The sequence below is a fragment of the Schistocerca cancellata genome, chromosome 1 (genome assembly GCF_023864275.1).
Source record: "Schistocerca cancellata isolate TAMUIC-IGC-003103 chromosome 1, iqSchCanc2.1, whole genome shotgun sequence".
Classification (NCBI taxonomy): Eukaryota; Metazoa; Arthropoda; class Insecta; order Orthoptera; family Acrididae; genus Schistocerca; species Schistocerca cancellata.
The window spans coordinates 1,180,911,658-1,180,937,082 of record NC_064626.1 but is presented as its reverse complement, the minus strand read 5'-3'; the positions used below and the strand labels follow the sequence as shown (position 1 = coordinate 1,180,937,082).

The 25,425-nt window shown below is 44.8% G+C and overlaps 1 protein-coding gene across 1 annotated transcript in view; it reads left to right on the top strand.

Moving 5' to 3' along the window:
* The window catches only part of LOC126094280 (DNA excision repair protein ERCC-1), a 98,928-nt gene extending 74,371 nt beyond the window's left edge, over positions 1 to 24,557 (top strand). The window contains exon 6 of the mRNA XM_049908784.1: positions 24,517 to 24,557. The gene's annotated coding sequence lies outside the window, so the exon portion shown is untranslated. The remainder of the gene's footprint in view (positions 1 to 24,516) is intronic.
* The last annotated feature ends 868 nt before the right edge of the window (positions 24,558 to 25,425 follow it).

Genomic DNA, 25,425 nt, shown 5'->3' with positions numbered 1-25,425 from the left:
AAAATGAGCGGCTTGTAAGGAGGTGCTCGACCATTTTGTACCCTATTCCTTTTAACTCCCTGCACACAGCTGGGCTGCCAGTAGCACTTTCGATCTCGTGTGTCATTCCTTCCGCTGATTTCATATGAATTTGTTTAACATCCCTCCGCAGTGTTGAACGGTCCTTGTCCGTCAGTACGTAAGTTCTGTCCTATCTTGTTTTATCTATGGTAGCGCTTCCACTTTACAGTCACGTCACCATCATTCGACCTGTGCAGCTTTAGAAGCGTTGAAATGTCCCTTATGGATCTGTTACTCAGGTGACATCCAATAACTGGTCCACGTTCAAAGTCACTGAGAGCTCTCGTGCCCGACCCAGCCTGCCGTTACTGCTTCTTCTACTGACAATTTATATTGGCATTTGAACCTCTTGTTATATCTAATGGTCAAATCCTGGTTGCATAGGGTCTACTTTCGATCAGATTGTGTACACAGAACGTAGATGACATTATTCCTATCTATTTCTGAAATGGTAAACACCTGCCTATATTAGCATGTTGTACTCTTCATTCTGATTTAACGTTTTTTGTATGTTGTGTACGTAGTATGGCAGTTTTAATCTCCAGCAGTGTAGTACAGTACTGTTGCTTCTCGCGGGCAAGACGCGTGGCAACAGAGCGGTGCCTGTGATTGAAGGAAGGAAGGAAGGAAGGAAGATTAGGATTTAACGGCCCATCGATAACGAGGTCGTTAGAGTCGTGCACAAGCTCGGTTAGGTGAGGGTGAAAGTTGACAATTTCGTCCCTAAGCGAACTGCTCCAGCATTCACTGTATTCGGTTTAGGGTCACCACTGAAAATTGAAATCCGGATGGCCTCACTGGATTTGAAAATTTTTAACTGATAGTGCTGTGTGTACGTGTGTGCTGTGTGTGTGTGTGTGTGTGTGCGTGCGTGTGTGTGTGTGTGTGTGTGTGTGTGTGTGTGTGCGCGCGCGCGCTCTTACGTTCTGCTAATATTTCCTTAGACTCTTGATTTTCTCGGTAATGCGTGGGTGGTTGTGTACCATTGGCGGCGTCCGTTGCGTTTACCTGGCGCCACGACCTCCTTGCTAATGGGAGGGGCTGCTGGTTAGCTGTGCCGAGTTTGCTGAGTGTCTTGTTTAGGAAGTGCCACGTCATCACACGGTTTAAGCTTCGAGTTTTCTGCAGAAGTTCCTGTGTGGTACGCACGCGCGCGTCTGTGTGTGTATTTTCCACTTCTCACCTTCCACGTTATTACAGGCGCTGCCCTGCCTCCTCGTTTACGCCGAGTCCAAAACGAGAAATGGGCAGTATCCCACGAGTAGGTGTCGCATATTGAATTTTTCTGAGCAATTAATAAAATTCTAGCGTGTGGCGGTGGAGGCGGAAACGTGAGCCCTGTTGCTCCCAACAAGTGTTTTTGTCTGCATGCTGTAGCACGTGACGGAAGGTTGAAATTTTAGAAAAAAGGAAACATCGAAGCTACCGTCCAAGAACCGTGACATCCAATCGATTTAGAATCTTAGAACATATTCCCAAGTCAGACGTAATGAGGTATCTCGAACAGAATAACCTGCTCCATGCTGGCTACCATTGATTCCGAAATCGTTGCCCACGTGAAACCAAACTTCCACTTTTCTCGCATGATACCATGAAAGCCAAGAAGGAGGGCAGCCGGGTAGATGCATTATTTCTCGATTTCCGAAAAGCGTTTGAGTCAGTAGCATTCCAACACTTACTAATGAAGGTTCATTGTTAATGGGTATCTAACGAAGTTTGTGAGTGGATTGAGTTTTTCTCGATGGAGAGGACGCAATATGTTATCTTAGATGGAGAGCCATCGACAGATGTAAAAGTTCACTTCGCCTGTACCCGAAGGAAATGTTTGTGGGACTCTTTCTGTTAATGTTGTATATCAGATAATATTACTGCTACCTTCAGACTTTTTGCAGATGACGCAGTTATCTTTAATGAGTTACTCTCTAAAGAAAGCTGAATAATAATCAAGCGGATCTTTTTAACATTTCGAAAACTGGCAGCTTGCTTGAAATGTTCAGAAATATAAAAACTGTCCACTTCACAAAACACAGAAACACAGTATCTTATGACTTCAGTGTCAATGAGTACCAGTTGGATTCAGTAAGCTCATACAAGTATCCGGGTGTAGCCATTTGTAGAGATTTCAAGTGGAACCATCACTCAGGCTCAGTCGTATGCAAAGCAAATGGTCTGCACATTGTTGGGATATTGGTAGAATGCAGTCAGTCTGCAAAAACAGCCGAGAATCCCATCCTAGAATTTTGTTCAAGTGCGTGCGGCTCATATCAAATAGAACTAACAGGGGGTATTGGGCGTATGGAAAGAATAGCAGCACGAACAATGACAATTGCTTGACCTGCGGCGGAGCCTCAGAATTTCCGAGAAATCTGAACTGACGGATGCTTGAAGATAGGCGCCAACTAACCCGCGAAAACGTACTTATACACTTCCAAGAACGAGCTTTAAGGGCGGAATCTAGGAATATACTACAACCCTCTACATATCAGTCGCATAGGGACCGCGAAGAAAAGAACAGATTAAATTACAGCCGGTCGTTGTGGCCGAGCGATTCTAGGCGCGTCAGTCTGGAACCGCGCGACCGCTACGGTCGCAGGTTCGAATCCTGCCTCGGGCACGGATGTGTGTGATGTCCTTAGGTTAGTTAGGTTTAAGTAGTTCTACGTTCTAGGGGACTGATGACCTCAGAAGTTAAGTCCCATAGTGCTCAGAGCCATTTGAACCAGATTAAATTACAGCTCGCACAGAGGCATTAAAACAATCATTCTGCCCGCAGTCGGTAGGCGAATAGAACGCGGAGTAGCCCTAGTAAATGGTGCAGAGGAACATACCCTTTGCCTCACAGCACATTACATAGGTTTCGAAAGCAAGGATGCAGAAGTAGATGCTTTCAAGCCCACTGTACGCACACGTAGCGATATCGCACTCTAAAAGTACAGTAACTGCATCGGACGCTCTGAGTTCCACGGCGTCGTTCGCAGGCCTCAAGAGGGGATATTTCTACATCTTCATCTATACTTTGCAAACCACCGTGAGGTGCATGGCAAACGGTAGCTCCCATTGTACCAGTTGTTAGGGTTTGTTCTCGTTCCATTCAGGTATGGAGCGCGGGAAGAATGATTGTTTGAATGCCTCTGTACGCGAAGTAATTATTCTGATCTTATCCTCATAGACAAATGGTTCAAATGGCTCTGAGCACTATGGGACTTAACTTCTAAGGTCGTCAGTCCCCTAGAACTTAGAACTACTTTAAACCTAACTAACCTAAGGACATCACACACATCCATGCCCGAGGCAAGATTCGAACCTGCGACCGTAGCGGCCGCGCGGTTCCAGACTGTAGCGCCTTTAACCGCTTGGCCACCACGGCCGGCTATCCTCATAGTCCCTATGTGAGCGATCGTAGGGGATTGTAGTGTATACCTAGAATCACAATGTAAAGCTGGTTCTTGAAAGTTTGTTAATAACTTTCTCGGGATAGTTTACGTCTGTCTTCAAGAGTCTTCCAGTTCAGCTCCTTCAGTATATCTGTTACATTCCCCCATGGATTAAACAAATCTGGGACCATTCGTCTGCCCTTCTCTGTATACGTTCAATATCCCCTGTTAGTCCTATTTGGTATGGACCCGACTCACTTGAGCAATATTCTAGGATGGGTCGCACGGGTGATGAATAATCAATATCCTTTGTAGACGGAGTACACTTCCCTGGTATTCTACCAATAAACCAGAGTTTACCAGCTGTTTTACCCACGATTGAGGCTATACGATCATTCCATTTCATATCGCTACGGTGTGTTACACCCTGGTATTTCTATGAGCTGGCCGAATAATTGAAATCTATGAAAATGAAAGGAAAGCTAGATCAGAAAAAAAGTGAAACAATACTGGGCTCATGAAAGGGACAGAACGTTAAAAACTGAGTTTAAAGTACTCCGAAGTCGGGTGAAACGAAGGAAGGAGAAAACCGCTATGTCCGCCGCGCGGACCACACCGACGCCGGGGCGCAGCCACGCCTGCGCTATGGGGTGCCGTTTACGGCGGAGTTTCCGCTGTCAGGTGTATGCGAGGAGGGACCTCCGGCCGTGGGAAGACAAGCGCCGGGCGGATTTGTCGCCCACAGTCTAAAGGTACAGGTACAGGTAGAGGGAGGGCACCCCACCCCGGGCGGTGTGCCGTCTGATCCAGAGCCCTACCTGTCCAGCGGACAGCACGCGCGCAGCGGTGCCCCGCTGCTTCACTTCCACGAACGAACGCTGCGTGCGGCCGGTCCTTTTCGCAGTGACAACTCAGTTATTTACTCTGCCGCGACTGTTTCACATGTGAGTCTTATCCCGTCTAGCTTTGTTTCTCACAGGGGCCTGCACACGTTCCGCACTATTTTACTGTAAAGATTAGTTCTTTAAAGCGACAACATGTCTAAGCAAGATTTTAAAAAAGATATCAAACGAATGTTTTTAGGTACCAAAAGGAATTAACCAGCATGACTGCCTTTTATTGTAACTTTTTTCGTAACGAAGATTTGAACAGCTGTACCTATTTTTAAACAGAACCCTACAATTTTACGCGGTTATCCAGTTCCTCTCCTAGAGCTGTTCAAAAACGTATCACAGCATACCATCCGCGTGAACATGACGTTACCTTTACACGTCCCCGAGGAAAGGTGATAAACAGTCGGGCAGACAGACATGGTCACATTGCTCTAAGCACTATGGGACTTAACATCTGAGGTCATCAGTCCCCTAGACTTAGAGCTACTTAAACCTAACCAACCCAAGGACATCACACACATCCATGCCCGAGGCAGGATTCGAACCTGCGACCGTAGCAGCAGCGCGGTTCCGGACTGAAGCGCCTAGAACCGCTCGGCCACAGCGGCCGGCGGCAGACAGACATACTGTAACAAAGTGATCGTATAACGGTTCTATTTTTACCGTTTGAGGTACGAAACCATAAAAATCAGACAGATTCGAATAAAGTTTAATTTTATTCGATGCGTGTCTGATTAATATTTTTTTATTTATATCCCTGATCAGCCAGAACATTATGACCACCGGCCCACTATCGACATAAACCTGTCCAAGCGATAGCAGCATCACCTCGCGAGGAATGACTGCTAGTCAGACACGTGCTGTCCGTGTGAAGAATGGGGAAGGCGCGCGATCTATCTGAGTTTTACCGAGGACAGATTATGATGGCTCGGCACGAGCATTTCGGAAATTGCACGAGTTGTCGGGTGTTCGATGAGAGCTGTGGCGCGTGTCTTCACCACGTGGCAGAACCAAGGTGAAACCACATCCAGACTTCACGGCGTTGGGCGGCCGCCCCCATTCCACATGTCGGACGTCGTACGATGGGCAGACTCGTGAAACAGGACAGGGGGCAAACTGTGGCGGAACTACCACAAGACATGAATGCTGGGCAGAGTACAAGTGTGTCTTAACACACAGTACATCGAACACTCCTCACGATGGGCCTCTGCGGCCAACGATACATGCAAGTGCCAAAGCTAACACCACGACATCGGCAGCCACGACTGAAATGGTCACGTGACCATCGGCACTGGAAGCTGGCGCAATGGCAGAGTGTTGCATGGTCTGACGAATCCCGATACCTTCTTCATTGTGCCGACGGAAGGGCGTGAATCCGTCGCCTTCCAGGGGAACAGTTCCTTGACACTTGTGCGGCGGGACGGAGAAACGCTGACGGCTCCATTATGCTCTGGGAAACATCCACGTGGGCATCCATAACTCCACTGGAGTTCGTGCAATGCATCATGACGGGCAAAGAGTATCGTACACTCGTTCCAGACCACGTACAACCTTCATGACGATCATGACATATCATTTCGTATTAAAAAAGCACATTTTGTGGTTTGTCAGTACCATGACGTGTGAATTTTTTATGTTAAAGAACAGTTTTACAGAACAAAAAGTCAAAAGACCAGTTTGACAATTCCAGAGACAATACCACAACTAAAGATCGTTTGTAAGTGCGTTGTATCTTAGTCCAGAATGTTTGGTTCGTAAGAACACAAGCTCCTTGTAATCAATAGCCAGTATTTATCTGAATATAGCCTAATAAGCCGAAAACTAGTATTTATCTGAATATAGCCTAATAAGCCGAAAACTAGTTCATACAAATAAAAATCAGTAACACAAAACTGCCCAAGTGTTATTCAACCCTCAAAAACGTATTTATGTTTTACAGAGAAAAAGCTCACATTATGCATAAGTAAGAATGTTCATATATTAAACTGTTTTATTCAATGAAAATTATTTCGTAGTGAAAAAGTCAGAATTATTTGACGAGGAGCATAATTTTCGATGTTACTTGCCATTCAAGAAGAAAATAAAATACATAGGCTAAAGTAAAAAGCCACTATTTACCGCGTTCTACATAGTGTTTGATGTGATTGCAAGTACATATTTTCTCGAGCATGTAAATGTGTATGTTCTACAAATGTTTGGATTATACTTTTCCTATTCTTTCAGTTCTCAGGTGTGTACAGAGATTATCACATGACCTTTGGCAAGAATGCCAATATGAATTCTGCTTTAGTCATTAATAAACTCGATTATCGTTACCTGTTCACTACGCGCCCGGATAGCTGTGCGTGTTTAAGCGCCGCTTCGGGGTGGGAGAAATGCGCCGTACTCGTATCGAATTCCGCCCTGTGGATTAACACGGAGAGTCGGTGTGTCGGCCAGCCTGTATGTGGTTTTAGGCGATTTTCGCATTCCACTAGTTTAGGGCTGCACCCGTCACACATCGGGACCGTTACCGTTATGGACTTTCTTCTCCGACAACACTCGATTTTGCAAAATACTGTTACGAGCTTGGCTCAAGTACTGAAGTAACGCCCTCTGTTAGCGCAACACGTACAATCGCACCAAAAAGTATTGGCACACGTGCGTATTTATCGTTGCTGGTTACAAACGCCGCACTTTCCGGTACACAGTACATGTACGTGCTACCTCACATACCAGACATTACAATTCTGCCCATAGTGCCTACCATTAACAAAGAAATGCAGTGTTATGGGCAAACACGTATCTCCTCTGCACACAAAAAGTATTGGCACAGAGCATGGCATCTCGGTATATTGCTGGGTTTTCAGGTACCGGAACGCCATCTGCTGACACATTAGACACTGCGTGTTGTTGACGGCCCGGTCGCCAGTATGTTGCTGTAGTGCGCGATAGTGGTCAGCATGGGGCCGAAGAAGAAGGAACATTCAGTGGCGTTGCGTGAGAGAGTGGTATTGCTCCATTCACAAGGGAGAAGCTATCGACAAATCGGAGCAGAGGTGTCTGTGAGCTACACCACGGTAAGAGCCATCATTCAGAAATATAAAGAGACTGGAACAACAGTGAATAAGTGTCGTCCTGGACGTCCAAAAGTGCTTACAACCCGAGAGCGTCGCCATATCATCGCACTTGCTCGGAAGGAACCTGCTACAAGTGCAGCAACTATTGCTGAGATTGTTCAGACAACGTCCGACAAGACGGTTAGTGTTCAGACTATACGAAATGTGTTGAATGAGGCTGACATGCATGGACGTTCTCCCAGGAAGAAGCCATACATTTCGGAAATTAACCGGCAGAAACGCCTGCAGTTTGCCAAGGACTACATCAGCAAGCCGATGGAGTTTTGGAACACTGTGATATTTAGCGACGAATCGAAGTTCAATGTGTTCGGATTTGATGCAAGAAAGAAAATTTGGCGCAAGCCGAATACGCACCTCGACATCAAACACATGCATCCCACAGTCAAACACGGTGGGGGCGGTATCATGGTCTGGGGCTGTATGGCGGCTTCCGGCGTTGGAAATCTAGCTGTAATTCACGGCACAATGGATCATATGAGATACATTGACGTGTTGCGAGGTAATTTACACGCTAGTGCACAGAAATTGGGCCTTACTGGGGTGTTTCAGTTCCAGCAAGACAACGACCCAAAACATACCGCCATGAAAACCCGGGAGTGGTTACTGTACAATGCCCCCAGAAGGGTTCTAACACCACCTCAGAGCCCTGATTTGAACCCCATTGAGAACCTGTGGGCTCATCTTGACACACAAGTCAGAAAAAGGCGTCCGTCCGGTAAAAACGACTTGGAGAAAGTGCTCCTGGAGGAATGGTCGAAAATTACCCCTGATATCACCCGGAATTTAATACAAAGCATTCCTAGGCGTTTACGTGCTGTTATAGATGCTAAAGGGATGCACACTAGCTATTAGATGGTGAACATCAATGAAGAAAACGAACACACTGTCCGATTCATATGCGTGTGCCAATACTTTTTTGGGTGCAGAAGAGCGATGTTTTTTTTCATGACACTGTATGTTACTTTAAGGACAGGTGATTTTGACATATTTGTAAACTATGTAATGTAAGGTGTCACATGTATGGGTTCTGTTCTGAAATATATGTTTCGTTTAACCTACAACCACTAAAATGTAACTGTGCCAATACTTTTTGGTGCGATTGTAAGTGCATCCTCAGTTAGTTGTATTTATGTCAACAAATTTCTAATGAAAAGGTCATCTCACAGATGGTATTGCATGTTGCGTATCCTGTATCGACGATGCAAGCACCTTATAGATGCAGCGCCATTATTCGAGAAAATACCAGACTTCTCCAGTAGTATGGGGCTGGAACTATTTAAGCAGCGCCACGCGGTAGAATCGGCGATCTGATAAGACGATTCTTTCTCAACTAATTGGAACAAACTAAAGAATGAGGACCCTAACCAAGAAATAATTATTTTGACTTCGAAATTTGAGGAAGAGACAGTGGCTTTCTGTACCATACCATTTGGTTGCTTAGAGAAATGGGCTATTTCAGGTGATAACTGTTTTCAGGAATCTATTTCAGGAATCCGAGGAAGAATCCTCGGAAAACGTAATCCATCAACGAAGGAAGTAGCTCAAAAACTTGAATAATGCTCGTCAGTCTGGGTTCGGTACCGGATAGGATTGTCAGAGGAACTAGAGAGGATCCCACGAAGAGCAGAGCGTTTCGTTACCAGTTCATTTAGTAACTGCAGAAACTTCAAGCGCGAATACGTCGCGGAGCTGTTCTCTCAAATCCACTGTCAGACGCTGCAAGAGACGCAATTTGCATCACGCTGTGGTTTACTGTAAAGTTCCCAGACCGTACATTCCTGGAAGAGTCATCAAATATATATCTCGCGAAGATACCATGAAGATAAAGAAGTACCCTTCTCCACAAACCGTTAGGTGACTTGCAGGGTACAGAAGTAGATGCAGAGGTTATTTCGCTTCCAAGATAGCAGAATTCCTGGACGTCATATACTGCGTGATCATCAATTTTTATCATAAATTTAACGCTAATCTGTTTTCTGCTACTCCTCATTACTTTCTTCTTTCTTCCGTATACTCTCAGTCCGTATTTTTTACTCGTTAAACTGTTTGTTCTATTCAACAGATCCTGTAATTGTTAACTTTCAATAAGGATCTCAGTGTTATCAGCCAATCTTATAGTTGATGCCCTTTCACCATGAATTTTCAGCCCACTCTAGGGACTTCATCTTATTTTCGTCAGTGCTTCTTCAAAGTACAGAGTGAACTGTAGGGGCGAAAGACTCCATCGCTGTGTTACACATCTTTTTAATCCGAGCATTTCGTTCTTGTTCTTCCAGTGTTGTTGTTCCTTCTTGGTCCTTGTATATTTTGTATATTACCCTTCTTTCCCTGTAGTTTACTCCTATTTTTCTCAGAAATTGTACCATCTAGCTGCATCATTTTACACTATCGAACGCTTTTTCTAGGTCGACAAACTCTATGATTTTTCTTCAGTCTTACTTCCATTATGAAGCGTAACGTCAGACTGCGTCTGTATCGTGACTTTACCATTCCTTGAGCTAAACCGATATTCATCTAAGAGATCCTCAAGTTTCTTTCCCAGTCTTCTGTATATTACTCTTGTCAGACGCTTGGGTGCATGAGCTGTTAAGCTATTTGTGCGGTAGTTGTCTCACTGATCTGCCCTTGCTACCTTCAGAATTGTGTAGATGGTATTTTTCCGAAATTCAAATGATACATCTCTAGTCTCATAAGAGTCTACACAACGTGTAACTTACAGCCAAACGTAGACGTCATGGCAGGCAGGTTATGCGACTGAGGTCATATTATTAATTTCGTTGCCCATACAACGTTTCAGCATATATTCGCTAAATCAGTGGGTCCATTTTTGCCCTTCCGTTTTTGTGAACTAGGGAGTGTGTGATAGTTTTTCTCCCTTGTCATTTGCTCCTCTTTAATCTCTTCACTTTGTCCCCTATCGTCTTTCTTCAGTTCACTTCACGCCTGTTCTTCTACTGCTTCTGTTTAGGAATGCTGGATGGAACAATTTCCTTCTGAAAATATGTCTTTCTAATGCTTCTGCTTTTATTTAGTGTGTTTCTAAGTCTCCTTGTAACTTCTTGGATCCTGCTTGTTTTTCATTTATGTTCTCAGAGATGCTTGAAAATCTATTTTGCCAGCCTAGTGTCACTCGCCCTGTACAAATGCCCAAAAAATATGTCTTCTTTTCTTTGCTGTTTCTGTCATTTGCCTCATGATTTTACACTCTGATATCTCTAGTTTCTCAGATTTATAGTTCAGTATTCGGCATTCACTTGCGTAGAAGAGGCTTTCTTGTTTCGTTACCCCTAGTAAAGAAAGTACTAGCTTTTCATTTCTTGACGTGGAGCCGAGAGCGGTGAGTGGAGAATTATGTACGGAGTTTATAAACGAAGTTACACATGCCGTATTGCGCTGAGATCATTGTGCAATAAGAATGGCGCATTGTCAGAGTAGAGTAAATGTTCCTGGTTTCAAGCAGACACAGTTCTGCTGCCGTACAGGTAACAGGTGCATCGCTGTGTACCACTGAAATGGCGTGTCAGCTGGAAACATACTCCAGAGTTGAAGTACGCGGTACACTATGATTGTTGTGGGCAAAACATCTAAATTGCACACAGATTCACTGTCAGATTCTGCGGGTATGTGGATCAGATGGTATGTCGCGCATAGCCGTGCTGAAGTGGTGCCAATAGTTGTGAGCGATGCTGATCCGCCATACAGTGCAGACCATTTGCCTTGAGATTTCGATCTTTTCGGCAAGCTGAAAGAACATTTGCGGGAAAGCCATTTTCCAGTGGTGAAGAGGTTCACACATCGGTTCTCGATGACCACGGAGGGGAATTCTATCGCTAAGGAAATGAACGATTGATAAAACGTTTCGACCGTTAGTTACAGAGACTTGGTGACTGTGTTGAAAAACATTGTCATCTGAAACTTCCTGGCAGATTAAAACTGTGTGCCCGACCGAGACTCGAACTCGGGACCTTTGCCTTTCGCGGGCAAGTGCTCTAACCAAGTGAGCTACCGAAGCACGACTCACGCCCGGTACTCACAGCTTTATTTCTGCCAGTACCTCGTCTCGTACCTTCCAAACTTTACAGAAGCTCTCCTGCGAACTTTGCAGAACTAGCACTCCTGAAAGAAAGGATATTGCGGAGGCATGGCTTAGCCACAGCCTGGGGGATGTTTCCAGAATGAGATTTTCACTCTGCAGCGGAGTGTGCGCTGATATGAAACTTCCTGGCAGATTAAAACTGTGTGCCCGACCGAGACTCGAGCTCGGGACCTTTGCCTTTCGCGGGAAAGTGCTCTAACCAACTGAGCTACCGAAGCACGACTCACGCCCGGTACTCACAGCGTTACTTCTGCCAGTACCTCGTCTCCTAGCATCCAAACTTTACAGAAGCTCTCCTGCGAACCGTGCAGAACTAACACTCCTGAAAGAAAGGATACTGCGGAGACATGGCTTAGCCACAGCCTGGGGGATGTTTCCAGAATGAGATTTTCACTCTGCATCGGAGTGTGCGCTGATGTGAAACTTCCTGGCAGATTAAAACTGTGTGCCCGACCGAGACTCGAACTCGGGACCTTTGCCTTTCGCGGGCAAGTGCTCTAACCAACTGAGCTAGCGAAGCACGACTCACCCCCGGTACTCACAGCTTTACTTCTGCCAGTACCTCGTCTCCTACCTTCCAAACTTTACAGAAGCTCTCCTGCGAACCTTGCAGAACTAGCACTCCTGAAAGAAAGGATATTGCGGAGACATGGGTTAGCCACAGCCTGGAGGATGTTGTCATCTGTGTGTGTCACTTTGAAAGTACAGCATTCAATAGAAGTTACTTGGCCTGTTGTATTAATGTGTAACTTGAGTACTTTTTGAAGTCGTCCCGTGGCTTTCTATCTGTCGCGAGTCGGTTGATGGCAGCCTCTGCGTTGCCGAATGAGCTGCCGAGAGCTTGCACTCAGTATAGCATCATCTTATGGGCCAGCACGGCAACTCATTACAAGTTGCGTTTCAAATCAACAGGGTAAGTAAGAGGAGAGAAACTGCTTTGTGCGTTAATGCAGCGTCATAAAGAACTGACCTGACTTCCCATTCTGTTCTTTTCTTGGCTGACAAAAGCTGCTCACAGCACTAAGGTATATAAACACGTACAGGCACACCGTCTATAGCGTATTTTTGTGGCGCCTGAGAGAAGTTTCTTATTACGCTGCTCAAAAAGAATTAGGGGAACATGACTTCGGGTGTCTTCCATACGCAAGTGAGCAATAATTGAGGACTTGGTATGTAGCTGCCAAATTATTATTCTTTTACAGAGTACGTTTGTTTGTGTGGCCATCTTCCGCAGCAGCTGTTAACATCTTTTATTATAGGTTATCTGTCTTGAGCTGACTGCTTTCTAATTAAAAAGAATTACACCAGAGGCGTTTCGCTTTTATTTACGAAGCATTTTCTGTGGTATTCTGTAAATTGGATACACACGCTAATACGTTTTTTATTGTTTTACATTAAAAACAGCGCTTTCTTTATAAAGTTGGTCTGCAAGCTACTGAAGGTGCTTCTGTTCATAATCTGCTCTTTCCCTTCTTGCTAGCAGTGGTTGGTGTTTATTTCATATCTGCACTTGGCAGGTTTTTGGCATTTTGCGTTATTTCCTGCGCTGCACTATTTACTATTGACTTTCTTAACTGTTTTTCATTCATCACTGCCGCAGTGTTCATGGTTATTCGTATAGGCATAAACACTGTCGCAGTGGTGAACGTAAAACAGTTAAAAAAAAAGTCAATAGTAAATAGTGCAGCGCAGGAAATAGCGCAAAATGCCAAAAACCTGCCAAGTGCAGATATGAAATGAAGCCAGTCGACACCAACCACTGCTAGCAAGAAGGAAAAGAGCAGATTATGAAAAGAAACACCTTAAGTAGCTTGCAGACCAACTTTATAAAGAAAGCGCTGTGTTTAACGTAAAACAATAAAAAATGTATAAAAGTGTGTATCCAATTAACAGAATACCACAGAAGATGCTTTGTAAATAAAAGCGAAACGCGTCTGGTGTAATTCTTTTTAATTAGATTGCAGTCAGCTCAAGGCAAATAACCTATAATAACAGATATTATACTTTTCTCTTTCACAAATTGCGTACACAACAAAACATTATTATGTTCTCGTTCATGTACATAACAAGAACTGAAATGTCCACCAGGTGTCGAGAACAAAATGGGAACAGTCGTTTATCTCACCATCCTGGATGCTTTTCAATGGACCTTGAGAGCTTCGATAGCGTGTATGCCATATATCACCGTTTATCACTGCCTTACACCTATGTGGCACGCTCCGTATTAAGTCAGCGGAGGTCGCCTTGTGATACACATTCCCATTCTTCAGTGAGAGGCCTTGAGAGTTCTGGGAGAATCTGTGGTGGAACAGCCTGACTGTGAATACGTCTGTCAAGCATGACCCACACGTGCTGGGTTGGGTTTAGATCGGGACTCCCGCTCGCCATACGATGTCCAGGCTTCGCAAATCATCGCTGGTGATGCCCGCCCCGTGTGCTCTGATATTATCATGCATTAGAGGGAATTCAGGGCCACCATCGCACGCAGCAGCTACAACATGGCCCAACAGGGTCTGTCCCATGTACTGCCTGGCGGTAAGGCGATCGTGAACAATGACCAGATCCATGCGGCTGTGAACGCCGGTGTCTCCCTACACAACCACAGAACCTTGGCCAACTCTGTCGATATCGTAGACAACATTTGGCAGGTACCGGTCACCACAGTGTCTCCAAACACGAACACGGCCATCACCGTTTCGCCAGTGACGAAGTCGCCAGTTGATATGGGAATGGCAGCACTAAAGGCCAGCTGCGAGATGACGTCTCGAGTGGGTACTCGAACAGGACGTCGGGATTTTAAGGGCCTTTCTCGTAACGTGCTCCTTACAGTCCGATCGGACAAAGCAGCTCCAGTGATCGTTCTGCAATCGAGCTGCAGTCGTCGACCAGATATGGGTCTTCACGTGGGGCTGTAATACACCGACGACCTTGTCCATCTTGCCCTGTAAACTGGCCTGTCTCCCTGTAGCGTGTCCACAATCTATGGATCACACACGGAGAGACATTAGCATCTGCAGCAACATGACGAAAAGTCCATCCTTCTAGGATTAAACAGACTGCCCTTCGAAATTGCACTGCATTAAGATGTTGTATTGCATATCCTTGGTTGAATACAACGTCCATAAATGACAACTGCTGTCCGTGTACCTCGCTGCATGACACTGGGGCACTGGTAGTGACTTCCTTTCGAGATTCAACTGATACTATAATGCATAACATAGCTGATAGATGGAGAATCACTTTAGCTGTTGCATACATGGAAACTGAGGATCTTAGGCTATGTAATAAGACCACAGGTAGGCCTACATCCTGTATCAAAATAGATTTAACGTACTAAACGTTGATATACAAGTTCACCTAATTTTTTGAGCAGTGTACACTCGTGTATGCCATAGTAACTAATTCAGCATATTGCGTGGGACGCTGTTACAGCAGCGTAGCCTAGATTCTTCATTCTGCTCACTCACGTCACTGCAGAGGCATTTCGGATCGGAAGAACTACCGCTCCTTTTTTTTTTTTGCGAGTCATCGATCGCTCCCTCCATAGACGGATCTAGCTCTTCGAATCAGTTCAGTGGAGCGGATCGCCTGTCTCTAGTATACAAGCAATTAAGTGGCACCCCGCGGCGCAGCTTGGTGACCGGTGCCTCGAGGGAGAATCCTTTGAGTAATTTTCCTTTGTAAGCGTCAGCAGCCGCACTTGTAACACCTGGGAGGCTCACGTAGCGCGGCGGCGAGCTGCAGTAAGGGTCTCAATAGCGGGCAGACGGATCAGAAACGGCGGCTGCGTGCGCGGGACAAAGGCGCCGCCACACAAAGGCCGCGCCGCCATCGCAGGCCGGCATCTCGGGCCAGCCTGTGGGTGTGGGCCGAGCGCCGCGGGATGTGGGTGCTGCCTCGGGAGACGGCGGCGCCCAGTGCGACTGGGAGTGGCCTGAAGTGTGACACTCCGATAACGGCGATTGCCATTAACCCGTTAGCCCCGGAATTAATTTTTTCCTGATTTTTTAAAAAAATATTTGCGTTATTATGTCTGTAAAAGGCATAAATTACACAACAGAGTTGTTTCGACGAAAGTCATTACCGCAATTAGCGAGATATTTGATGTTGCCATATGGCAACGCTAGGCGCTTTCACTACCTAAATTTATATGGATTACAACTTCAACTAAAATAAGTAGGTTATTGAAATTTCTTATTACATATACAAGTTTTGTTCAAATTTATTATTCAGTCTTCTTCATACAATTGATATTTTATAACACAATACAATTAATAATCAAAGATCAAGCCTTGAACTCAGCATTATTTTACATGAAATGGAATAAAACAGTCAATACACAATCCCACATTACACTTTGAATGCATTGTTCTCACAATAGATTTACAGTCCTTGTGTGCACACCTTTTCTTCTTCTTTCCTTATATGTGCTAGACGAGGTGGTCAGTCTTATCAAACCTAATTGAATCTGATATGCGGCTGTCGGAACATGCTCTTGATGCAGATGGTCTCCCAGCTCCTTTTGGTACAGCTTGGTGTCTTTGCAAGTACACTTTTGCTACTTCTCTCTTGAAATCAAGCTGAGAAATAGTTTGGTTTCTTGCTATATTATACAAAATCCAACTGTTTTGTATGGCGACATCTAATATCCATGCGATGGCACGCTAGATTCTGATCCTTCTGATCAGTACCTCCCATATATGTATTATATTTGGCTACCAGTTTTGGTCTGGGAATCATTATATTTCGCTTTTTTAGTTGCCAGAATCTCTTGGCTTGGCCAACTTCTTGTGCACCACATGAAGAAGAGATCATTGTGACAACCGAGTTGTCCAGCCACCGCACATACAATAATCCATCATTCTTCTCTATTCGGATCTGGGGGCTCAACAAACACATCACCTTCAATATCGTCATTATAAAGAATCTCCAGCGCCTCAGCAAGCGAGAAACCTCTTCTAAAACAAAAAAAGAGAAAAGTCGTCCTTTTACTGAGTACAAGCGCCTAGCGTTGCCATATGGCAAAACCGACGTTCAAACGGCCTAAATGAACGTAATTCATTTCACAGCAAGCAGTAACCTCCAAAGAATGTATATTTGAGTATTTAAAGCACAACCATACTAAAAAACCAAATTATATATCGTAAGTTACTGTGTAAAACATACTTATTCGAACTTATACTCCATTTTTCTTCGTCATTCAGCAAACAACGACTTCCAACACTGCTTACGCCGCAGAATTTAAATCTATTGTTAAAACAGTTGTATTGTTGTGATATTTACAGTCTTGCTGAATGGAATCCAGTGCTCCCAACACTCTCGCATCGTTGATGTCGTGGAATCAGCGATTGAAAAAAGTGTTACAAACGTTGCCATATGGCAACGCATGGCGCTGATGGGCTAATCGTACTTTTCGGTAACTGGTATTTTTAGTTGTGATTTGTCACAGTTTTAAATAACAGTTTACGAACTCCAAACCGTATCCCTCCGCACTGCACCAACGTTATAATGTTCATTCTGTTATTTATCACCGTAGCTGCCACAAGACAATTAGTAACAAGTAACAGTCACTGCTAACTGGTACACTGAAGAGCCAAAGAAACTGATACGCCTGCTTAATATCGTGTAGGGCTGTCCATAAACCAGAAAGATTACAGGGGGGTGGAGATCACCTCTGAACAGAACATTGCAAGGCATCCCAGATATGGTCAATAATGTCCATGTCTGGGGAAAAATTTGGAAGGTCTTATGGGATAAAACTGCTGAGGTCATCGGTCCCAAAGCTTACGCACTACTTAATCTAACTTAAACTAACTTACACTAAGGACAACAGGCACACGCATGCCCGAGGGAGGACTTGAACCCCCGACGGGGCAGCCGCGCGGGCCGTGATAATTCGCCCCAGACCGCGCGGCCATGTCTAGCCACTCTGTAGCAATTTTGGACATATGGGGTGTCGCATTGCCCAAGTCCGTCGGAGTGCTCAATGGACATGAATGGATGCAAGTGATCAGACAGGATGCTTACGTACGTGTCACCTGTCAGAGTTGTATCTAAACGTATCAGGGGCCCCATATTACTCCAGCTGCACACGCCCTACACCATTACAGAGCCTTCACCAGCTTGAACAGTCCTCAGGTGACATGTAAGGTCCACGGATTCATGAGGTTGTCTCTATACCTGTACACGTCCATCTGCTCGATACAATTTGAAACGAGATTCGTTCGACCAGGCAACATGTTTCCAGTCATCAACAGCCCAACGTCGGCGTCGACGGGCCAAGGCGAGGCGTAAAGCTTTGTGTCGTGCAGTCACCAGGGGTACATGAGAGGGCCTTCAGCTCTGAAGGCCCATACTGTTGAATGGTTCATACGCTGACCCTTGTTGATGGCCCAGCATTGAAATCTGCAGCAATTTGCGGAAAGGTTACACTCCTGTCACATTGAACTATTCTCTTCAGTCGTCGTTGGTCCCGTTCTTTTAGGACCTTTTTCCGGCCGCAGCGATGTCGGAGATTTGACATTTTATAGGATTCCTGATATTCACGGCACAGTCCTGAAATGGTCGTACAGGAAAATCCCGACTTCATCGCTACCTCGAAGATGCTGTGTCCCATCGCTCGTGCGCCGCCGATAACATCACGTTCAATTTCACTTAAATCTTGATAACCTGCCATTGTAGCAGCAGTAACCGGTGTAACAACTGCGCCAGACACGTGTTGCCTTATATATCGGTTGCCGACCGCAGCCCCACGTTCTGCCTGTTTACATATCTCTGAATTTCAATACACATGCGTATACCAGTTTCGTTGGCGCTTCAGTGTATTATGTTGCCTAGTGAATCACTCTCAGGTGATGGAAGTCATGGGATAGCGATATGCACATATACGATGGCGGTAGTGTCGCTACACAAGGCATAAAAGAGCAGTGGATTAGCGGAGCTGTAATTTGTACTCAGGTGATTCACTTGAGAAGGTTTCCGACGTGATTATGGCAGCACGACAGTGGTTAACTGACTTTCAACGCAGAACGGTAGCTGGAGCTAGAAGCATGAGTCATTGCATTTCGGAAACTGTTTGGGAACTCAAATTTCGAGATCCACAGCGTCAAGAGTGTGCCGAGAATACTATGACAACGCAGTGGCCGACAGCCTTCACTTAACGCCCGAGAGCAGCAGCGTTTGCGTAGAGTTGAACAGTGCTGAGACAAGCAACACTGCGTGAAATAACCGCAGAAATCTGTGTGTGACATACGACGAACATATCTGTTAGGACAGTGTGGCGAAATGTGGCGTTGATGGGCTATGACAGCAGACGATCGACGCGAGTGCCTTTGCTAACAGCACGACATCACCTGCAGCGACTCCCTTGGGCTTGTAAACATATCGGTTGGACCCTAGACGACAGGACAATTGTGGCCTGGTCGGGTGAATCCCAGTTTCAGCTGGTAAGAATTGATGGTAGAGTTCCAGTGCGGCGCAGACCATAGAAAGCCATGGACCCAAGTTGTCAACAAGGCACTGTGCAAGCTGGTGTTGGCTCCATAATGGTCTGGATTGTGTTTAGATCGAATGGACTGTGTCCTCTTGTCCAACAGAATCGATCATTGACTGGAAATGGTTATGTTTGGCTACTTGGCGACCATTTGCAGCCGTAAATGGATTTAATGTTCCCAAACAACAGTGGAATTTTTATGGATGGCTGTGCACCACGCCAGAACATACTGGAACGTTCGAGCGAATGGTGTGGGCACCCAGATGGCCAGACATGAATCGCCTCGAACATTTATGGGACATAATCGGGAGGTCAGTTCGTGCAAAAATCCTACACCGGCAACTCTTTCGTAATTATGGACTGCTATAGAGGCAGTATGGCTCAATAATCCTGCAGGCGAGCTTCCAGCAACTTCTTGAGTTTATGCCACGTCGAGTTGCTGCGTTATGCCTGGCAGAAGGAGGTATGACTATTAGGTGGTATCCCATGACTTTTTAATCTCAGTGTATGTCAACGTAGTAGATGTGGTGCGTTCCCCCTGAACAGCGATTACTTATCAGGATGTCAGATTAGCGTTTTCAGCAACTCAACTGACAAAAAGTTGCGCGGTATGATATTGTTAATATACATAGCTACTCTTTCTCAGTTACTCGACAGGCTAGAGCGGTGTTTCTCAACCTTTTTGACAACGAAACACCAACTCTATCTCATATTTTAAGTAGAAAACAGCACACATGTAATATACTAGCTCCCACTATCGAAAATTTGGACTTTCTGTTAATACGCAGTTATAATGTTCTGAAAGTACAGCTTTCAAACTTTCGCGCACGCCGTGTGTCACTCGCTCCGGCTCGCTTCGCCGCCAAATGCCAGAGGGCGAAGAACTGTACAGAGCTCTTGTATCTGCTGTATGTTGCAAGGAGTGGGTACTAGAGAGGGAAGGTAGACATACCTGCCCAAGGTGTTTTGAAATCTTATTCAAGAACACGATACTTTACGCAGAAAAAAAACGAGTACTTGATGTGTCAATCTCACCCACATATAATTTCAGTATTACTTTAACAGTATTCTCGTATTGACGTTTTAATGATGCCCCAAAGTCAAAATCAATAAATGTAAGCAACTGAAGAATTATTATGAAATGAAGTTAATGATTTTCGATTTAGAAATTAACCATGCCGGTCACTTTGAAAAATCGCGCAACTACTGCAAATATACTTCATTTTAACAGTGCCATCCACGCGGCTGCAACGGTCGCAGGTTCGAATCCTGCCTCGGGCATGCCTGTGTGTGATGTCCGTAGGTTAGTTAGGTTTAAGTAGTTCTAAGTCTAGGGGAGTTCCATAGTGCTTAGAGCCGTTTGGACCATTTGAACAGTGCCATCCTTAAAATCCAAAACGATAACGCATAACAGCAATGTTAATAATTGAATAGCGCTACGCTACTTCTTTAATGAAACTATAATTCGTTTCACTCATACACTGCATTTCCGTTCAAAGAAAAGAAACCTCTGGGACCAGTTACAGTTTACAAACCACGCAGTTTGACACAATGAACAATGCATGTTACACCAACGTTAAAACAGTATTTCTCAAACCTCTTGTTCACTCCAATATGCAGCAATTCACGTCGGGCGTTAATCGACCGCAGCAGGGCGGATTGAGTGACAAACGGTGCGCGCGTAAATTTAAAAGCTGTACTTGCCGAAGGTCATAACTGCGTACTGTCAGAGTTGCGGCCCAGACTTTCTAGCGGGATCGATTGCTCGGGCTGATACCTTTGTACCGTACTTTTTTCCTTCTTAAGATATGAATTCGAGTTGGTGATCGTTTCCGTGGGAGGCCATTAACACCAAGCGCAGTCCTATGTTAGCTAGTACCACCCAACATCATATCATCAACATTAGCACCTAACTAAACTTTAGAATGAAAATTAATTTTCTTCGAACAAACATTTTTAATGTCGAAAGGTAAATGATATTTAGTTGTTGTAGGTGTTTTATTAAACCACGTTCTAATCAACCAGTGAGACAAATGGTGATGCTTATTTCTAACAACTTTTTATATATAGAATGATGAGAAAATTCTTAATGCATTGTGATTGTTACCTACAACTCCTTCTCAGAAAAGAACGCTAACTATCCAAATTGAGGATAGACACTCGTTACAAAGCATTAAATCGCTTTGATTGCTGGACTTCTTGTTTCTGAACTGGCAGAAATTGGAAGATTTCAGGCTGCCAGTGCCTTGTGTATGACCACTGCCACAAACAACACCCATAACAACAACAACAACAACAATAATAATGTACAGCAATGTACTAGCCATAACATAGTGAGCTTTGTTGTGCTGTCAATTAGTGCCTTTCTTTGTTGCGAAGTGAATGATCAAGCAATTTTTGGTCCATTGTGGTAATTATCTACAAATCGGAGAAGTCGTTTTCATTAGCTATTGAAGAATATGTATTTCTGTGTCTCAATTTTACTGTGATTATGAATGGTGCAAAGCATAAACTGTGTGTGCAAGCGGATGGACTATGTGAGAAAGATGTTTGTAAATTCGTTTCATAGGCTATAACCTCCACCACATTGTGTCACATGTTAATGGCAGCATTAAAAAGCTTTTATTATTGGTAACTTAGTTTCGTGGCCGAAACAAGATGAACACTTTTGTTTTTACTCTGCAGAAAATTTCATTGTACCCCTCACGGGGTAAACTATCCCCAGGTTGGGAATCAGTGTATTATTGCCTTAACTGATGCTTTTACGGAAGAGTCGTTTCTATATTCTGTGAAAAATCCCACTTATTACAGCAGACGTGTGCGTGCTGGAACTCTCGAGTGAGTGCTGTGTACATTGGGAGGCCATATACACACATCAAAATAAAGTTTTGCATCACCTCGATTCCGAGAGTTCCCGAATTGGTACAGAAAATTCGAATAGAGATCAACATAAACATCATTTCCGCCCTTTTTATTGCTCATGAAAACCACACATTGCATGTTGTACCACCATAGAGCGAGACCTTCAGAGGTGTTGGTCCAGTATCTCTAATACCCAGTAGCACGTCCTCCTGCATTGATGCATGCCTGTATCCGTCGTGGCATACTATCCACAAGTTCATCAAGGCACTGTTGGTTCAGATTGTACCACTCCTCAATGGCGATTCGGCGTAGATCCCTCAGAGTGGTTGGTAGGTCAAGTCGTCCATAAACAGCCCTTTTCAATATATGCCAGGCATGTTCGATAGGGTTCATGTCTAGAGAACATGTTGGCTGCCCTAGCCGGGCGATTTCGTTATCTTGAAGGAAGTCATTCATAAGATGTCCACGATGGGGTGCGAATTGTCGTCCATGAAGACGAATGTCTCGCTAATATGCTGCCGATGTGGTTGCACTATCGGTTGGAGGATGGCATTCACTTATTGTTTAGCCATACGGCGCCTTCCATGACCACCAGCGGTGTACGTCGGCCCCACATAATGCCACCCCAAAACAGCAGGGATCCTCCACCTAGCTGCACTCGCTGGACGGTGTGTCTAAGGCGTTCAGCCTGATCGGGTTGCCTCCAAACACGTCTCTGACGATTGTCTGGTTGAACGCATATGCGACACTCATCGGTGAAGAAAATGTGATGCCAATTCAGAGCGGTCCATTCGGCATGTTGTTGGGCCCATCTGTACCGCACTGCATGGTGTCGTGGTTGCAAAGATGGACCTCGCCGTGGACGTCGGGAGTGACGTTGCGCATCATGCAGCATATTGCGCACACGACAGTGCTGATACACGACAGTGTGATAGCCCCATTTCCCTTCGTAAAGACAACCATAACTTGGAGTGTCTACCTGGATATTATCGAACAGTTCTAGGCTACCACAGATCGAAAAGTTGCAACCGTCTATCATCTTCCAGCGTGATGGTGCTCGTCCACATTGGGGTTGGTTGGTTGGTTGATTTGGGGGAACGATTAGGGAAGATTGGGGAAGGAAGTCGGCCGTGCGCTTTCGAAGGATGGGCTCTCAACAAGGGAAGTGTCCAGGCGCCTCGGCGCGAACCAAAGCAATGTTGTTCAGACGTGGAGGAGATACAGAGAAACAGGGACTGTCGATGACATGCCTCGCTGAGGCCGCCCACGGGCTACTACTGCAGTTGATGACCGCTACCTACGGATTGTGGCTCGGAGGAACCCTGACAGCATTTGCTTGAAGCTATGCAGGGAAATCACGGAAAACTTAGATCATGATGACCGGATGCGGATTTGAACCGTCGTGCTCCCGAATGCGAGTCCAATGTGCTAACCACTGCACCACCTCACCCGGTCACATTGGTGTCTAAACGTGGTGGATGTGCTAGAGGACATATTTCTTGAGAGATGGTTGGGTCGTGATCATCCCTTCGCATAGCCCCAGGGCTCTCGCAGTGCCACGCCGTTAGACTTCTTTTTGTGGGTCACTCCACAGAACGCGTGTACACAACGCGTCAGTGACATTGCTACCCTTCGTGCACGAATCAGTGAAACAATCATAACTATTGATACTGCCATGCTGACCCGTACATGGACAGAACTCGAATATCGCCTTGATATTCTACTAACGAAGAATGGGCCACATATTGAAATTCTAATGCAATAGAATAAAAACTGAGGGGTGCTAAACGTTTCACAACAAACCACTGTGCCCTTTCTCAAATATTTTCCAAGCTGTGAAATTTTGAAATGGTAATGGGGCGTTATGTGTTATGGGCAGGCTGTATGTCGTTCGCCTTAAAATGTTAAATTACAAAAAAAAAAAAAAAAAAAAAAACTTCATTTAATTTCATGTAGTAAGCCATGACCTGGACACCATTTTAAATGTAAATATGCAGACTGACTAAAGTAAAACTCTCGGAAAATGCGCACCAAACATCAATGTTGACATTATGCATCGGCTGTACGATGTAGTGATGAGGATTTAATGAAGCGTAATGGCTCGTGTTCTGGAAGGTCACGTATCTCGACAGGCTGATCCAGCCTGGAGATCAGAAGACAGACAAAAATAGAAAGATGAAGGCCCGAATCTCTCGATACTACTTCATTCAGAAACCATCAGCCAAAACTGGACACGTACAGATTGGTCTGAAAGGTTTAATTCATATACAACAGACACTTGTAAGGAGTAAATCTTTAGTTTTTTTCCTGGCATAGCTAACCAGATCATTAAACTTTTGTGACATTCCTGCAGACTGTCTTCCACTTGAGCAATTTGTTCAGATGTTGGCGTTGGTTTCGAATATTTAAGTAATGATCTGTTTTCAGTTTTAATTCCGTTGTCACGAAATGGCGAAAGGATTATACTGGCTATTTTTATAATACGCATGCTCCTGATGGTTGGAAGTGAAATATTGTGCTTCCATCCTTCTCTAATGAACTTGTGTACAACACAGAAGTGTAATATTTTCCTTGTTATTGTTCAGTCAGAGGTCTAAAATTGTGTTTCTTTTCATTTTAGGTGAACTGCCACGGAAAACGAGCGTTCGCACACAGCAAGAGCTAAGAGCTCTGACAAAATTGAAACCAAGATGGATATTGGCAGTGGGAAAAACATGTTATTGTTGTATTATTTTGGAAATTCAAATTGTTTGTAATTAATATTTGTCATATGGAAAGTGGCTTTGTTTTCCTGAAGCAGCCTCTTTAATTGTGATTTTAGTGATCATGTACAGTTTCTTGCACGGAGCTCTTGAAACGAGTTTCCCCTGTGTTTCAGTGCTTTTTGGTTTGTAACGTGTCATATCATTGATTCGAGTGCTTTATGGTAATTTTATGTCCGGATGTACGAGTGTTTATTTCTGTAAGGATCTTGGTGAGAAAGGGGACTTGGGAAACGTAGTCTTAGTAGTCATGTTTCTTCTGGCAGCGGCAAGTTTTGGGTGTTGTCAGCCAGGTGCCTGTGCAGAGAAAGGAGGTGCAGGTGGCTTCTGATGTTAGCTGGGGCGCCCCTAGCGGTCAAAAGGACCTGTCGACGTGGGATTATTTATTTGGTGACGCAGGACAGGAGCCGTGCGCTTCAGTGTATGGAGGGAGCTGCCTTATGCATAATACTCCCTCACAGCAGCACCTGTATAAAAGAAGAGTCAGTGGCTCCCCGAAGGTGTGATACGGTAGCGTCAAAGGCTTGTTTTGCTCTGCGTCTCTCAGTTAGGTTATAATCACCTCTCAACAGATACTGCACAGTGTTTATTGACGTGCGCAAGTAAATTTCTTATTAAGTGCACTGAATGCGGAAGAAATTCGTACATTTCTGATGTGTCTAGGGTAAATTCAACAGGTAATGAAGTAGTGATACTGAGAAGTCAGAGATAAAAGGGGGAAGGGGGAGAAATCTATTGTTATTTACGTTCTCCTGATTCTCTTTCTT